At 39.8% G+C, this 17,088-nt stretch overlaps 1 long non-coding RNA gene across 1 annotated transcript in view; it reads right to left on the bottom strand.

Moving 5' to 3' along the window:
* LOC123500634 overlaps nucleotides 1-14,882 on the bottom strand; it is a 28,984-nt gene extending 14,102 nt beyond the window's left edge. The window contains exon 1 of the long non-coding RNA XR_006673417.1: nucleotides 14,813-14,882. This is a non-coding gene — a long non-coding RNA (uncharacterized LOC123500634). The remainder of the gene's footprint in view (nucleotides 1-14,812) is intronic.
* Between the last annotated feature and the right edge of the window lie 2,206 nt (nucleotides 14,883-17,088).

Genomic DNA, 17,088 nt, shown 5'->3' with positions numbered 1-17,088 from the left:
CATGACATTCCACACTCTATACAAATATTTTTGATGTATTCTATCCATGGTGACAAATACAGACCGCTCGTATATAACTGTAATAAGCAATTATACATTATATAACTTAATTTAGTGTTCTTTCCCGTCACTAACCTAGACCAATAACTTATCATCTTACACTTAATAGTTATATCAAGAGGGTAAACCCCTAGTTCACCGTATACCATGTCTGTGCTGGTGTATCTATGTACATACAAAACGTGCTTCAAAAACTTCATATGTAGTAATTCTATTTCCTTATAGTACAATCACCCCATATTTCACAGCCATATGTAAGTACAGGTACAACCATCGTTTTAAACAGTTCTATTTGAATATCAACTGGCAAGTCATATTTACGTGAAGTACCAATGATGGAATACAGAGCCCTGGTTGCCTGTTCCTTAAGAGCCAACTCCCCTTTCCTGAATCTACCATTGTGGTTAAACAAGACACCCAAATATTTGTACTCGTTAACAACCTGAATAGTCTCACCCCTAATTGAAAATTATAATTACTTGTTTGTACCTGTCCTCTACTAAATACAACAATTTTGGTTTTGTCACAGTTAACCTTTAACTTCCAATCTAGACAATAATTATGCAAAGATGTTAGCGCCTGTTTCATATTCACTTCACTATCACATAGCAATACTGTATCATCTGCGTACATTAGCACAAATAATTTCAAATAGATATTAAGAAATTCGTTATCAAAATCTAAATATTTACAATTAAGTTCAAGAAGTTTGTCCTGCAAGTCATTAATATAAAAAGCAAATAACAATGGTGACAAATTTTCTCCTGCCTTACCCCATATTACACGAAAATGTGTCCGACAATTTTGATTCACCATCACACAAGATCTAACATTTTTATACATACTCTTAACAACATGTAACAATTTACCATTAACATTATCTCTAACCAGCTTAAACCATAATGCTTCCCTCCACACCATATCAAACGCCTTCTTATAATCTACGAACAAGCAAAATAATTTTTCTTTTTCCATTTAAACAAATCAATAATACATTTGAGCAAATACATATGATCCAGGGTTGAATATCCTTGTCTAAATCCTGCCTGTGTTTCATTGATGATGTGGTTCGCTTCAGAATACTGATTCAAACGATTGTTCAAGATGGATGTAAATAACTTTCCCATACAGCTTAACAAGGTAATTCCCGGTAGTTATTTGCGTCTCTGACGTCTCCCTTGTTTTTGTATAATGGTATTATTACTCCAATGGTCCACTCCATTGGGAAGACTCCTTCATCCAATATTTTATTAAACATCTTAACATAAAGAGGGATAATAGGTCTTGAGTACTTTTAATATATTCATTGATGATATTGTCAGAACCTGGTGATTTGTTATTTTCCAACTTATTGATGCATGTTTTTATCTCTTCAGACGTAATAGGGTTGTTCAATATGGGCACATTCCTCTCTTGGTTAATTTCATAGTCAATGGTGTCATTTCCCTCGTTATCAATAGTTAATAATGCTTTAAAGTGGTCGTAAAATATCTCAAGATTAAGTTCACTCTCCTTGTTTCCTCCTTGTTCACCTTTTAATATTTGCCAGTATGATTTTGGATCTTTGCTTTTGTTTTCTCTCAGTTTTTTCACAACAATGGAATTTCCTTTATTTTTCACCCTTGTTATTTCTTTTTTTGTAGTTTTTACTTTTCTCTCTCATAATACTATACGTGACAGGATTTTTTTGTTTATTGTGCTTGTTCTTAGCTTTGTGGTATTGCTTTCTGGCATTATAACACTGTTTATCATAACCGTTCATATTGGTGTTATTGCTCTTTTTTAATGTATTTACTTTTACTTTTGTGGGGAAATACCTTCATAGCAGGTTCTACTAGTACTAATTGTAATTGGTGTGTTATGTCATCCACAGATAAAACGTCAACTGTATGAAGTAGTTCATGCACTCTACTGACATCCACATGACTCACATATTCCTCTTTTCTCTCATGACTCCATTTACCTGGTCTTGCTCTCACTATTTCCTCCTCTTTATTACTCTCTCGTTGTCTGTCTTACCACACATGCAAATTCTAGCACCGTCTGCAAACCACAATGCACATCCGAAAACAATGGCTCAAAATCCAATACCTCAAAATTTTTAACATGTTTCACAACATTGCAACTACCTATAACATAATCAATACTTGTATTGTATGTGGTAGTATATTCACCAATTCCCAAGTCATTGCCAACCCTTCCATTAAAAATAACGGCGTTATTGTTTTTACATACTTCTACTAATCTCTTACCGTAGGAACTTCTGTCAGGGGTATTGTCTTTATTACTCCTACTCATTAAACATCCTGCAGCACTTAACACAGTGTGTGTGTGTGTGTGTGTGTGTGTGTGTGTGTGTGTGTGTGTGTGTGTGTGTGTGTGTGTGTGTGTGTGTGTGTGTGTGTGTGTGTGTGTGTGTGTGTGTGTGTGTGTGTGTGTGTGTGTGTGTGTGTGTGTGTGTGTGTGTGTGTGTGTGTGTGTGTGTGTGTGTGTGTGTGTGTGTGTGTGTGTGTGTGTGTGTGTGTGTGTGTGTGTGTGTGTGTGTGTGTGTGTGTGTGTGTGTGTGTGTGTGTGTGTGTGTGGTGAGGTGTGTGTGTGTGTGTGTGTGTGTGTGTGTGTGTGTGTGTGTGTGTGTGTGTGTGTGTGTGTGTGTGTGTGTGTGTGTGTGTGTGTGTGTGTGTGTGTGTGTGTGTGTGTGTGTGTGTGTGTGTGTGTGTGTGTGTGTGTGTGTGTGTGTGTGTGTGTGTGTGTGTGTGTGTGTGTGTGTGTGTTTGGTGGTGAGATGTGTGTGTGTGTGTGTGTGTGTGTGTGTGTGTGTGTGTGTGTGTGTGTGTGTGTGTGTGTGTGTGTGTGTGTGTGTGTGTGTGTGTGTGTGTGTGTGTGTGTGTGTGTGTGTGTTTGGTGGTAAGATGTGTGTGTGTGTGTGTGTGTATGTTTGGTGGTGAGGTGTGTGTGTGTGTGTGTTTCACTGTTTGATCTGCTGCAGTCTCTGACGAGACAGCCAGACGTTGCCCTACGGAACGAGCTCAGAGCTCATTGTTTACGATCTTCGGATAGGCCTGGGACCAGGCACACACCACACACCGGGACAACAAAGTCACAACTCTTCGATTTACACCCCGTACCTACTCACTGCTAGGTGAACAGGGGCTACACGTGAAAGGAGACACCCAAATATCTCCACCCGGCCGGGGAATCAAACCCCGGTCATCTGGCTGTGAAGCCAGCGCTGAGCTACCGGGCCGTGTGTGTGTGTGTGTGTGTGTGTGTGTGTGGTGGTGGTGTGTGTGTGTGTGTGTGTGTGTGTGTGTGTGTGGTGGTGGTGTGTGTGTGTGTGTGTGTCTGGTGGTGAGGTGTGTGTGTGTGTCTGTGTGTGTGTGTGTGTTTGGTGGTGTGCGTGTGCGCGCCCCTGGTCTATAAACAAGCTGCGCAGAATAGCTCTACTGTTGAGCTGATAATAGTGGCCTGAGACTTCGAATTGGCTCCTCAGTGCCCTAAATATTCAGCAAGTTGTCAGTGACCACGTAGACTGAAGAGTGAGCATAAGGGATAGTGGGACTTAGACACTGTAGACTTGTAAAATCTGAGTGCCAAACCTACAGGTCCCCCTCGAGATTTTCCCTGAGCCTGGCGCATGCGCACTGATGTGTAAGTGACGTCATTATAGCTTGTTACTCATCGTATAATCCTCTTCACGTCACGTCAACGATGGCCAAGTCACTGAGTGAGCTGAGGCGAATGCAGCGAAGCCAGCTTACTAGAATAAACAAAGAAGACCTGATAGAACACCTGATGCAAATGAAGGTTTAGTTCAGGGTTTGATGGAGCTACTGAACGAACTTGCCTCGGATGTCAAGGAGTTCACGATAGCTGTTACAACACCAGACAACTATATAAATAAGAAGTTTGAAGAGTTGCAATCTCAAGTTAATAAGCAAGCTGAGATTCTGGCCAAACAACAACGTTATCTGGAAATTCTGGATAGAAAAGAGAAAGAAAACAATCTGATCGTCACTGGAGTTCCAGATGAAAACGAGTGCCTAGATGGGGCAACGACAGAAGAGGATAAACTGAAGAAGATTTGGTCCAAGGCTGGCGGCCGTGTAGAGATGCAGTCACACCGGAGGCTGGCTGTGTAGGAGAGACGACGGAAACTCTCGGCGAGCAATACTGGTTACACTGGCCGGTAAGAACATAAGGGACAGGATCTTGGAGACAACAAATCAATTGAAGAATGCTGGAGAGAACTACAAGAGAATTTACATCAAGAAGGACGTTCATCCCAGCATCAGGAAAGAATGGAAGAGGCTCTACGATGCAGAGAGGGCAGAAAAGGAACGTCCCGAGAACGCTGGATGTGTGGTGCGTCTGGATGTTCGGGAAAGGAAATTGTACCGGGACGGAGTGGTGATCGATTCCTGGAATCTTCAGTCTTTTTAGATGGACCACAGCAAGCAAGTACTCTAAATATATTATCATGGAATATTAATGGTATAAAAACTAAGTTAGATAAGCACAATGTGATAAACCTTTTGTATAAATATGATATAATAAGTTTAAATGAAGTTAAGACACCTTTGCCTGTGTCCCTTCCAGGTTAGGTTTCATATAGAAGTAATGTAAGAGGGTCTTGTGACCGTGGAGGGACAGTGTTGCTAGTAAAAAATTATATATCTAAATTCATCAAGAAAATAGACACGGAAGTAGATGATCAAATTTGGCTTCAATTTCAGTTTGCACCAAGATGTCTTTTTGCTTTCTGTTACGTACCACCATCAGATTCCCTGTATTACTCTCACGAATCCTTTTCAAGTATTCAGGAGAAAATATTGGCAAGTTACCCATGTCAGGAATGTTTTCTTATAGGAGACATGAATACAAGGTTCGGTTCATCTGTTCGAGATTTAATGAGGTTCCCTGGTCTAATGGATCACGAGTTTTCCTACCCATATATACCTGACGATGTTATGTTCCCGAATGATAACGCCTTTATCCTCTCAGGTATATGCAAGGAGAATAAGCTAGTAGTGCTAAATAACCTAAAGACACCTACAAAACATTTCATGAGTAACAAGACATACAGAAAGGTTAATGAATGGACATCAGAGTTGGATGTGTGTGTGTTGAGCCCCGCGACGGTGAGCAGGTTGAGTGGGTTCTCAGTGGTTCGCGATGAGTCTTTGCCGTCTGATCATGCCCCTGTGAGCATAAAAATCTCACTGCCTAACGTCGACACAGAGAGCCTGCTCGTTCGCGCCCGACTTCTGGGGGAGCATATGATTTGTGTCCCAAGAAATTAAGTTTGTGTCAAGTCAATTCGTGTAATTAAGGAGGACAGTGATTATGATGGCTTTTTACAGTGGCTGCATGTCCTTGTATTAATGGATGATACTATTATTTTGTCAACAAGTCGGCAAGGCATGCTACGTAAACTGTCCATAATGAAAACATATTGTGTTGATTATGGAATGACAAGCAGCCGCCGGAAGTACACGGTATGGTAGTCGAACACTGTAACCTTGGGTCTCCTTTCACTAGTGATGGCTCCACTTCTGCCGTTAAGATCCAAGCCAACTTAAAAATGCCTTAAATTTGTCTCTTTTATCAAGAAAAATAATGATATTCCTTATATAGTGAAGAAGCGTGTGTTTGAAGCTGCACTCATGTCAACACTTTTGTATGGATGCGAATCATGGATTGGAGCGGATATAAAACCAATGACTAATTTATATAACTGGTGTCTAAAACAATTGCTAGGTGTAAGGAAGTTTACATACAATGACGTGTGTTATGTTGAATCAGGATATCCTCCTTTGAAAGACTTTGTTGAATTCAAACAGCATACCTTCTACCGAGCAATGTGGCATGAAAGATCTGCTTATGATGACGATCCTTTGTTTTTTGTGTTAAACTTAGTGAAAGACAAGAATACAACCACAGGAAAATTGCCATGGAAATTGTGAAAGCAAGCATCACAAACAGTGATTCTTCCAGACGTGTCACGTATAGAGACATTAACCCGAATCTTGTCGCTCATGATATCTATAAAAGCAAACACACAATAAATGAAAACTACAGGCTGGCCTTTACAAAGTTTCGAGTCAGTGGTCATTCCTTGATGTGCGAGACGGGAAGGTGGAACAGGCGGGGCAGAGATCGGCTGCCGTTGGAGGAGCGCCTGTGTGTGTGTGGTGATATACAAACAGAAAGACATGTGATAGAGAACTGTATAATGACTCATCAAACTAGGAATTCTTATAATTGCACGTCTTTAAAAAATTTATTCGATGGCACTTTTTCACCGGATACTACATGTAAAATGATTTACGAAGTTTCGTCAACATTTTTGTGAACAAGGGTTACCAACATACTTGTGGGTTTAAGATCACACACTGCATAACTATTATGTATCTTCAACTGGACTACAGTTATTTATATATCATGTAAATATATAAATATATAAATATATATATATATATATATATATATATATATATATATATATATATATATATATATATATATATATATATGTATTTACCTTTACGGGGTTTATGTATAATGGCTTGCTGTGGTCAATAAACTATCTATCTATCTATCTATCTATCTTTGGTGGTGAGGTGTGTGTGTGTGTGTGTGGTGGTGAGGTGTGTGTGTGTGTGTGTGTGTGTGTGTGTGTGTGTGTGTGTGTGTGTGTGTGTGTGTGTGAGTGTGTGTGTGTGTGTGTGTGTGTGTGTGTGTGTGTGTGTGTGTGTGTGTGTGTGTGTGTGTGTGTGTGTGTGTGTGTGTGTGTGTGTGTGTGTGTGTGTGTGTGTGTGTGGTGTGTGTGTGTGTGTGTGTGTGTGTGTGTGTGTGTGTGTGGTGTGTGTGTGTGTGTGTGTGTGTGTGTGTGTGTGTGTGTGTGTGTGTGTGTGTGTGTGTGTGTGTGTGTGTGTGTGTGTGTGTGTGTGTGTGTGTGTGTGTGTGTGTGTGTGTGTGTGTGTGTGTGTGTGTGTGTGTGTGTGTGAGTGTGTGTGTGTGTGTGTGTGTGTGTGTGTGTGTGTGTGTGTGTGTGTGTGTGTGTGTGTGTGTGTGTGTGTGTGTGTGTGTGTGTGTGTGTGTGTGTGTGTGTGTGTGTGTGTGTGTGTGTGTGTGTGTGTGTGTGTGTGTGTGTGTGTGTGTGTGTGTGTGTGTGTGTGTGTGTGTGTGTGTGTGTGTGTGTGTGTGTGTGTGTGTGTGTGTGTGTGTGTGTGTGTGTGTGTGTGTGGGTTGAAGAGTAAGCTAAAGTGGCCACAATGTTGAATGTGACGTTGGTTGCGTGGCTGGCCGTGGTTTGGCTTCGTGTGGCTAGTTGTGGTGTTAGGGGGTGATGTGGTTGTGGTGCTGAGTGTGTTGTGGTGTGAGATGTGGTTGGGTGTGACGTGTGGTGTGATGTGGCTTTGTGTAGCACGGGTGAGTTTATTGTGATAGTGTTGTGTTTGACATCACTACAATTTTACAACTCTATATTCTAATTTCAAAACTCTATATACATATTTACAATTTTATATACCAGAAGAACGACCAGCAAAACAGGATGTACACTTCGCTGTTGTCAGTGTGTACAGTACAGAGTCACAAAACACAAAACCACTGATGGTTCTCGAGATCATAATCAAGCGGATGATCGACCCTCGAAATTATCTGAGGTCTGAACACTCACATTGGTGAAATCTGGTTATATTCCTCAGTTTTTTTTTCTTTTGGGGAATAATAATGATAATAATAATAATAATAATGATAATAATAATAATAATAATAATAATAATAATAATAATAATAATAATAATAATAATAATAATAATAATAATAATAATAATAATAATAATAATAATAATGAAAATGATAATCATACTGAAATTAATAGAAAAATTATAATAAAAATAATGCTGATAATAATAATAATAATAATAATAATAATAATAATAATAATAATAATAATAATAATAATGTTAATGATTATTATTATTATTATAATTATTATCATTATTATTATTATTATTATTATTATTATTATTATTATTATTATTATTATTATTATTATTATTATTATTATCGAATTTTTACTACTACCACTAATACAACAACAACTACTACTACTACTACTACTACTACTATTTCTACTACTACTACTACTACTACTGCTACTTTTACTTCTACTACTACTATTACTACTACTACTACCTCTACTCCTACTTCTACTACTATTATTACTTCTAATTCTACTTTTACTTCTACTACTTCTACTTCTACTACTACTACTACTACTTCTACCACCTACTACTTTTACTACCTACTGCTACTACTACTGTCTACTACCTACTACTTCTACTTCTACTTCTACTACTACTACTACTACTACTACTACTTTTACTTCTACTACTATTACTGCTACTACTTTTACTAATTCTACTGCTAATACTACTACTTTTACACTACTATTACTACTTTTACTTCTACTACTACTACTACTACTACTACTACTACTTATACTACTACTACTTCTACTTCTACTACTATTACTACTACTACAACTACTGTTATCTATGTTAATCGTTGTTCATTTCCTAGGAAGGGAGCTACCAGTAAAGGCCTTTGTACAGACAAGTAAATGATCATCAGTCAATTGCCGTATCAGTAAAACATTTGGCGCTATTAGGCGATGTGTGTGTGTGTGTGTGTGTGTGTGTGTGTGTGTGTGTGTGTGTGTGTGTGTGTGTGTGTGTGTGTGCGCGAGAGAGAGAGAGAGAGAGCGCACCCTCATAGACGAGGTACTGTAAAAAAAGATGTATACGTTAACTATGAAATTATGCAGGGCCGAACGTCTCGATATCGGGAGCCGTATGCTTCATCTAGTATTAGGATAATAAATGGAAATTTACTGGTGTAAAAGGCGGCGGCACACAGTAATGTCAGCAATGTTTTAATGTTTTAATATTTTAATGTTTTAATGTTATATGTTTTAGGTAATGCATGATTAAGAATTGTATAGATATAACTGATAGTGTTAATACTTTTTAAACTTTTATATTTCCTTTTTTTTATACTTTGGCAAGCACAAGACAAATTCTCTGTAAGAGCAATAAAGTTTTTTTATTAATAATAATAATAATAATAATAATAATATTATTATTATTATTATTATTATTATTATTATTATTATTATTATGACATTAGTCTAACCAGTGTGAGTCACAGGATGAGAGTATGGAAGTGTCAAAAAAATTATTCCTCCAAACATTTAGCCCCTTCAGTACTGGGACGCATTTTTTACCACGAGTTTTATGTAAGATTAGACGATTTTATTTACGTTAAGGAAGGATGTATAGAAGTCATAAGATTAATGTCAAGAGTCTTCATCATTTTAATCACTTTATAAGTTTCTGAAGGTGTACAAAATCACCAAACAGAAAGGAAAATTAATATGAAAAAGTGTCATGGTACTGAAGAGGCTAACAATAACGACATACAATTAAAAGATCATCCTTTTCGTTGTACCTATAAAGATCTATACAACGAACACACCGATCATGCGTAGCTGGTACAAAAGGGCTATGAATATCAGATTTGGCAACTAACCTCGTTAATTTCTTTTCGTTTCCTTTCCTCTCCCTCCGTTGCCGTCTCCCCCTCCTTGTCTTTCCCTGCTCCATCCACCCTCTCTCTCTCTCTCTCTCTCTCTCTCTCTCTCTCTCTCTCTCTCTCTCTCTCTCCGTAATTATGGCTTTGTTCCTACGTGGATATCGTAACACATAGACCATGATTGACAGCCATGAAATGTTCTTTCCTACTCGGCATGTTGCTCTATGTATACCTTAGTACGTAGTATGTATACGTGTGTACAGTACAGTAAGTATATAGTAGCATGTCCTGAGTTACCGCGTTAACTTTCCACCCACCAACACTGTAGAACGGTCAAATAAGATAGAGATGCGACAACGATTGTTTGTATAAACGACCCAAAAATACGTTTGGATTATTTCCCCTTATAGAAGTACTACTTGTATCACTACATATCGTTTGCAGGAGAGAGAGAGAGAGGGGGGGGAAGAGGAGAGGCGAGAGAGAGGTGGGAGAGACAAAAGTCGTGTTATGGCATGATATATTCCTTTACCAACAATATTAGTATGCAGTTTTTTTTTTACTTATGTGTAGTACGAGTTATTCTTCTCATAATACTTCTGATTCATATTTTTTTCACCATTTGATAAAATTTTCATAAGTAGAATATTCTGGAAAAGACAGCGTTGCCATCATGTTCGCTTCTGACTCTTATCTCGGGGACTTCTCGCAGTGCTCCGTGGTTCTGTCAGGAAACGTCCCCACTTTGCGTGTTATACGTATCAGTATTCCTGTGTATCATTATTCTTGTCATCATGAGAATTCAACACAGCTTGTTTGACATTATCCACTACAGTGGAATGCCTAGTATGTTTCATTATTTAGATAGTTTTCTCGCCAGCTTTGATCTTTTGAACGAGAAGTTGGAAAGCCGAGGAGACACGCGGATAAAGGAAGGTTGTACGTAAACATGGTTGTGGCGTGTATCACTCCATGCAAACCTGATCGTACACTATCCTGTCTTGTAGCTTCTTTCTACGTCACAACTACGTCAGGAAAAATACCTCCGGCAACATGTCTTTTCGGCTCTTTGCTAGCTTTGATTTCAAAATCATGAGTAAATTCCTTAATAAAAACACGCCGGGCAATGAACCACAGTCCCATGAATTTGAGGATTATGCATTTTGACAAATAGACTCAACCATTTGTGCAAAAGATATTTGAGAAAAACGATGCCTCACATCTTGCCAAAACCACACTATTTTATAACAACCAGCGGAGAAGGAGGAGGAGGACCAGGAGGAGGACGGGGAGGAGGAAGGAAAAGAAAATAGTTTCGGCAGCACAAACAAACGCACACTGCTGCATCCTGCAACGGGTCTTCCATAGTTACTGTTTCTTATTTACTGAAACTTTAAAGACAATGAAACTTTCGTTTCATTAATCTAGCTTTCACATGTCCAACATTTAAATGTTACTCAATCACGTTGTACACAGCTAAAATAACATCAATAAATGTAGATAATTTATAATAACTCGAATCTGAAAGGAAATGTACACATTGTTAAAATTGAATTTTTAGTTAACGGGTACCGCTCATGCAGGATTCCCAAACAGAGGCTAACAAACGTGGCAGTGAGATGGACCAAACAGTCATTACAGAAAGGTTGCATGTCCCACGGCATGAAGTAAATGCTAGGTACTCGTGTATGTATTCCCAGGAAACAACAGTAGATCGGTTGCCGTATATCATATAAGTAATGTGGTGATACGTATAGAAAAAGCATCTCACGTCTGAAGGCTGCCGAGACCAAGGCCCAGCAGGCTTTTTAGCACGCGGAGGACGCAGCGAGTGTGGGCGGCGAAGGCCGACAAGGATGAGAGATACCATTATACTCAAATCCTTAGTGGAGGCAGTGAGGCTGTGCCCAAACCAGGACAATAATTATATTATATGTAAAAGGTTAACGCATATCAAAGATGATGTAATTTCCGGTCTCGCTTTTTCTACTGGTGCTCAGCTTTGACACTCTCAGTGTGAGCCATGGCGAGAGTTCGGCCGTTGTTGTTGCTACTACTGCTGGGAACATTAGATTCCGGAATGGTGCAAGAGAATGGCTGCAATGAAGGCAGTCAAAGTGTGAAGGAAGCAGATATAAGTAAAATAGATGGCGAACCGATATATGAAGGGTATTTGAAGGTTAAGGAAGACTTCAGAGGTATCCGCCTTAAAATACAGGGAACGAATAACGCTGCCTGGTTCTCTAGGGATTCTTGTTTTCCAAATAATGACGAATGGACACAAATAATGGCAAAGATGAATATGAGAGGCAACAAAATTACTGTGACACTGAGGACTGGTCACTGTTGGGAAACGTGCACGATAAGCAGCACACTCCCCGGTAATTTCATTATTGTGCATAAAGGTTCTATATATTGGCAAAAGAAACCACCGAATTGTGAAAACTTAATCAATCTTTTGGCTATCCAATCTAGCAAAGATGAAAACACCTGCGAAAAACTTCCACCAGAAACAACCACTTATACCAGTGACAAGACCAGAGACGAGGGAAAACTGGAGTTGTGGGTAATAGTGACAGTGGTGTGTGCTGTGTGTGTAATAATAATAGTAATAATAATGATAATAATAATAATAATAATAATAATAATAATAATAATAATAATACGGTTTATTAGTAATTGCAGTAAATATATACTGAAGATGTACATATGGGGATTGAGGGAGATTCAAGATGAGACCTTAACTTAGCTATTTATGGCTCGCACCATGGAGGGGATAGCGTTACATGAAGATGTATGTACATATGGTGATTAAGGGAAATTCAAGATGAGAACTTAACTTAGCTATTTATGGCTCGCACCATGGAGGGGATAGCACTATGATGATAATGGTCAGTTCTTGGGTCCTTGAGTGGCATGACCACGTTTGTGTGTGTGTGGGGGAACCGCCAAGGTGCAGATATGCATTACTACAGTTTTGGTGTGGTTGATTGTCTTTCTGCTTACCCGCCGACCACTCCTGCTGTGTGTGCGTTTCACTGTTTGATCTGCTGCAGTCTCTGACGAGACAGGCAGACGTTACCCTACGGAGCGAGCTCAGAGCTCATTATTTCCGATCTTCGGATAGGCCTGAGACCAGGCACACACCACACACCGGGACGACAAGGTCACAACTCCTCGATTTACATCCCGTACCTACTCACTGCTAGGTGAACAGGGGCTACACGTGAAAGGTGACACACCCAAATATCTCCACCCGGCCGGGGAATCGAACTCCGGTCCTCTGGCTTGTGAATCCAGCGCTCTAACCACTGAGCTACCGGGCGTGTGTGTATGTGTGTGTGTGTGTGTGTGTGAGCAATAATCACTAACAGTTTCATCACACCGACAGGCAATGCAACAAATCCACCTAATTCATTGAGTCGACTGGACAACTCGCCTCGCGTTATCGAGAACGATGACATGTACGAGACTTTGGACAGTTCCGCCATCAAGAACAGGTCGTGTGAGGCCATCCACTGGAGCTCCAAGAACGGCCTCTCGCCAGGACAGGGAGAAGAAACGTACTCTACTGAAAATGAGCTGTACGAATCTTTCAGCAGTTACGGTCACAAATAAGACCAGTAGGTGACCCCAAAGATAACATCCAACAATTGCTTTTCTTTTTCTTTTCTTTTAATATTTGACATGCTGGACAGGAGAAGATTGATTGTAAACAAGAAAATTTCGATAATTCGTAGATTTCTCATGCTAATCTTTAATCATGATTACGTTTCTTCTATTTATTGGATTAACTTTATACTAGAAATTCCAAGGAAAATGTTGTTATCTCTTCGTTGGTCTGGCATTCATGATCAGTGCTACAGGAGGTGTCCAGCGTGTGCCTGCCGGCCTTTTGCAGTCTCATTTCTTATATGTTCAGATATTTCATCCTTGTTTTGCATTAAATAGGATTATATCTGTGCTAGTATGGTTTTCATTATCGATTTACATGAAGTATCAGCACTGAATCTCTGGACACCCCTCGCGGTTTATCAACTTTCAGCAAGTATTATGCATATGAAAACTGCCTTTACAATTCCTTTGCCTATATTGACGACGTTACTTCATTTTGTGCTATTGTCAGCAATGCTTTGTATATATTGGATGGGTAAATTTGCAGTTTCAACCAATATATACCCTATCTTGTATTTCTTTTTCCTATTTGATTATTTTCTTATACCATGTGGGCTTTCCACGGGAGTTTATGGGCTAAAGGGGATACTTTTTGGGGTACCTCCTATCTCAAAGCCCACCCGCTAGGAAACCGTTGCCCTGAGTGAGGACTGAGGAAGCCTAACCTACACTCGGACCGTGGACAGGATTCGAACCCGTGCGCTTGGAGACCCCTCGGACCCCAAAGCACGCATGGTTCCACTGTACCACAGTAACAAGTTTGGGGATTTCCTGGGAAACCTAACTAACCTTATTTTTAATTTCTGATAGGCTAAAATGGGGTTAGAAATGCTCGTAGACGTGTGATCTAGACCATGAGAATGTGTATAGTTACGTGTGGTGTATTGGTTGAAACTGCAATAATTCCTATTGGTTGTAATATGTTTATACATATGAACTTAAGATTGTAATTAATCATGTTGTTTTACCTTATTGTAAAATGTGTGCAAAGTATAATGCTTGTGTCAGGAGGGTTGCAAATGTTTAAGATAAGTTACAGATTGCAAGGAGCGAACCATTTTCTACGATCCTCAAGCTTACAAAATGCTATGTATGAATTATTGTGTCCCTGCTATTTATAACACACCTGAAAATTCTTAATTAGCTGTTGATTGATGTACTATATACATTGACTTTTTTTTTCTCTGTGATTGGTTTAAGTGATTTCTAAATGTTGATTTTTTTTTTCTTTACTTCGGTTTAATAAAAATGATTATGAGCATCACATTTCATTGTTTCACATCCGTCACGTATTACTTCACTGTTGCCGGTATACAGTTTTGGGTATTCGCTAACATTGATCGTCGTCAAAATTAAGTACTATAGAGACAGTGGGTTGGCTTTACTTGTGTGTGTGTGTGTGTGTGTGTGTGTGTGTGTGTGTGTGTGTGTGTGTGTTAAGCAGGAACTGTAAACCCATAAGGAAGAGCGTACGTACCTAGAGAAGATGAGAATGGAAGAATAGTTAAGGATGCCCAGCCACAGCCACTGCTCACCACAGTCAGGGCCGCACTGCACCGCTGCTTCTCTTTCAAACCGAACCTCCCAGTCTCAATATCTCATTCTACTGTTTCAAAAGTTTCTTCTAAGAATTTGACTGTAAACTTTCACTTTTCTTAATTGAATGTTGAATACTTGCAAGTTGAGGTATTATTACGATTTGCTTTTTAGCTACATGTTACTTTTCGTTCTGTTATTGTTATGAGTTCGATGTGAGTGAGACACAAATTGGTGCATACGAGTGTATTTTGATTCGCCAAGTGTTGGATGATGGAAAGGTTTGTAAATAGTGAGATGAAATCATTTATTTCATAAGAGACAGTACATGAACATGCGATCAGTGATAACGATACCACAGCTAACATCAAATTACTAATGAAATCCGATCAAAGCAACAAAACGAAAGCAGTTCTGACTAGAGCAAATCAAAGGAAAAGAAGAAGAAAAAAGAAGAAGGAAGAAGGAAGAAGGAAGAAGAAGAAGAAGAAGAAGAAGAGCAATTAGATTTTTATTGAATAGTTGCTTTCAATTTTTTACTTTGCAATATCACTAATTTTCCAAAGTAATCCAGTTACCAAACAGTCGACAATGAACTGCCCTCTTATCATCGAACACGTCAAAAACTGTCAGCAGTGACTCAATGACACTCATGTTTACGTACGTACGTATGTTGGAGGTAAAGAATCATTATCTCGTGGTGCTAACAGCAGCTGCAGTGCTTGTGAAAGTAATCTTCATTATCAAAAACGTCATAGGTTCAGTCATTGTATTAGACAATACAATGGAGAGTAATGCCTTATTGAAGGACATGTTACTTCAACAACTGTCACCATTTACCGATTGGTTCTCGCTGAACGCTCTAGAGCAGCGTTTCCCAACATTTTCCGACCATAGCACCCCCTGTTGTCATGTCTAAGCAGTCCAGCACCCCTAACTAATATCTTGTTATTAGAAGGGTAAAAGAAAGTGAAGTGTGTGTATCACTTCCCAGCACCCCTTATAATTGATTGCAGCACCCCAGGTTGAGAAACGCTGCTCTAGAGTACGGGTACTTGTTCATCATGAAATTTTGTATCCTAACAACCTTTAAGATTGTCATAATTGTATTCCTTTGTTTCCAATGAAATGTGGTGTATGTAATACATTGGAATGATTCCAGTGTGAGTGAATTTCAAAACTAGCAAACTAGCTAGCTAGCTAGCTAGCTAGCTAGCTAGCTAGCTCTCTCTCTCTCTCTCTCTCTCTCTCTCTCTCTCTCTCTCTCTCTCTCTCTCTCTCTCTCTCTCTCTCTCTCTCTCTCTCTCTCTCTCTCTCTCTCTCTCTCTCTCTCTCTCTCTCTCTCTCTCTCTCTCTCTCTCTCTCTCTCTCTCTCTCTCTCTCTCTCTCTCTCTCTCTCTCTCTCTCTCTCTCTCTCTCTCTCTCTCTCTCTCTCTCTCTCTCTCTCTCTCTCTCTCTCTCTCTCTCTCTCTCTCTCTCTCTCTCTCTCTCTCTCTCTCTCTCTCTCTCTCTCTCTCTCTCTCTCTCTCTCTCTCTCTCTCTCTCTCTCTCTCTCTCTCTCTCTCTCTCTCTCTCTCTCTCTCTCTCTCTCTCTCTCTCTCTCTCTCTCTCTCTCTCTCTCTCTCTCTCTCTCTCTCTCTCTCTCTCTCTCTCTCTCTCTCTCTCTCTCTCTCTCTCTCTCTCTCTCTCTCTCTCTCTCTCTCTCTCTCTCTCTCTCTCTCTCTCTCTCTCTCTCTCTCTCTCTCTCTCTCTCTCTCTCTCTCTCTCTCTCTCTCTCTCTCTCTCTCTCTCTCTCTCTCTCTCTCTCTCTCTCTCTCTCTCTCTCTCTCTCTCTCTCTCTCTCTCTCTCTCTCTCTCTCTCTCTCTCTCTCTCTCTCTCTCTCTCTCTCTCTCTCTCTCTCTCTCTCTCTCTCTCTCTCTCTCTCTCTCTCTCTCTCTCTCTCTCTCTCTCTCTCTCTCTCTCTCTCTCTCTCTCTCTCTCTCTCTCTCTCTCTCTCTCTCTCTCTCTCTCTCTCTCTCTCTCTCTCTCTCTCTCTCTCTCTCTCTCTCTCTCTCTCTCTCTCTCTCTCTCTCTCTCTCTCTCTCTCTCTCTCTCTCTCTCTCTCTCTCTCTCTCTCTCTCTCTCTCTCTCTCTCTCTCTCTCTCTCTCTCTCTCTCTCTCTCTCTCTCTCTCTCTCTCTCTCTCTCTCTCTCTCTCTCTCTCTCTCTCTCTCTCTC

This window comes from Portunus trituberculatus, unplaced genomic scaffold (assembly GCF_017591435.1).
Source record: "Portunus trituberculatus isolate SZX2019 unplaced genomic scaffold, ASM1759143v1 PGA_scaffold_453__1_contigs__length_265712, whole genome shotgun sequence".
NCBI classification, from domain to species: Eukaryota; Metazoa; Arthropoda; class Malacostraca; order Decapoda; family Portunidae; genus Portunus; species Portunus trituberculatus.
This window is presented reverse-complemented; position numbering and strand designations above follow the sequence as displayed.